Genomic DNA, 1,308 nt, shown 5'->3' with positions numbered 1-1,308 from the left:
GCAGGGCCAGGGCAGGAACAGCCCCCTGGCCCTGCTGGGGTACCTCCAGTCCCGGGGGCACTTCTGGGCCCCTCCTGGCAAGAAAGACATTGAGGGGCTTGAGCATGTACAGAGAAGGGAACGGAGCTGGGGAAGGGTCTGGAGCACTAGGAGCAGCTGAAGTAGCTGGGGAGGCTCAGACTAGAGAAAAGAAGGCTAAAAGAAGGGTGGACCTTCTCACTCTCTATAACTCCCTGATGGGAGCATGGAGTCGGGTGGAGGTCAGGGTCTATTCCCAGGGAACAAGTGACAGGACAACAGGACACAACATCAAGCTGTGCCAGAGGTGTTTCAGGCTGAACATCAGGAAGAATTTCTTCACAGAAAGGATTGTTAAACATTGGAAGGGACTGCACAGGGAGGTGGTGAGGTAAGTCACTGTCCCTGGAGGTGTTCAGGCAATGGCTGGACATGGCACTCAGTCCTCTGGTCTGGTTGACAAGGAAGCGGTCAGTCTTGGACTTGGTGATCTTGGAGGTCTTTTCCAACCTCAGTGATTCTATGATCTTCCACAGGCCCAGTGCCACAGTTCTCATTCAACTTTAAATGAGGTCAGGGGTTTCTCCCTCAGTCTTAAAGAATATTTCAAACATATTTTTGAGTGTATGTGTTTGCAGGAAGAGCAGTGATTCAGGGGTGATGCTACAGTGAGAAGGGAGTGGGCACAGGGCTGCAGGGAGGGAGGACTGTGTCTTTGGGGTTTTAAAATAAATAGTAAGTTGCAGGGTCTCTCTGTACCTCCTCCAGTCAAGTAGACGGAACCAGGCAAATAATTCTTCCTTTCTCCCCCTTTCCCAGACAACAAAGCTCTAACCCAGACCCAAGCCATGTACATCTGGAGCTGAGAGCTGCACTCCTCCTGCCCTGCTGTGGTCACCAGCTGCCACAAACAGGTGAGTTTTGGTTAAGGAAAAGGAGCTTTAAATGGGTGAAATATGATAGTTTGGCTGGTTTCTCTGTACCATTTCCTAATGCCCAAGCACATCCCAAATGGGGACCAAAATCATAGAATCGTGAAGTCACAAACTGGTTTGGGTTGGAAGGGACCTGAAAACTATCTCATTTGAAGCCTCCCTGCCATGGGCCAGGACACCTTCCACTAGACCACGTTGCTCCAAGCCCCATTTAACCTGGTCTTGAACACTTTTAGGGATGGACAGCCACAGCTTCTTTGGGCAACCTGTGCCGTGGCCTCACCACCCTCACAGTAAAGAATTTCTCACCCACACAAAAATCTGGATGTGGTACTGATGCCTACCCCTACTTTCT

The 1,308-nt window shown here is 50.6% G+C and overlaps 1 protein-coding gene across 1 annotated transcript in view; it reads right to left on the bottom strand.

Annotated features, from left to right (window-relative positions):
* The window catches only part of LOC102035525 (somatotropin-like), a 5,232-nt gene that overhangs the window by 499 nt on the left and 3,425 nt on the right, over positions 1–1,308 (bottom strand). The window lies entirely within an intron of this gene.

The sequence above is a fragment of the Geospiza fortis genome, unplaced genomic scaffold (genome assembly GCF_000277835.1).
Source record: "Geospiza fortis unplaced genomic scaffold, GeoFor_1.0 scaffold154, whole genome shotgun sequence".
In the NCBI taxonomy this organism is placed as follows: domain Eukaryota; kingdom Metazoa; phylum Chordata; class Aves; order Passeriformes; family Thraupidae; genus Geospiza; species Geospiza fortis.
This window is presented reverse-complemented; position numbering and strand designations above follow the sequence as displayed.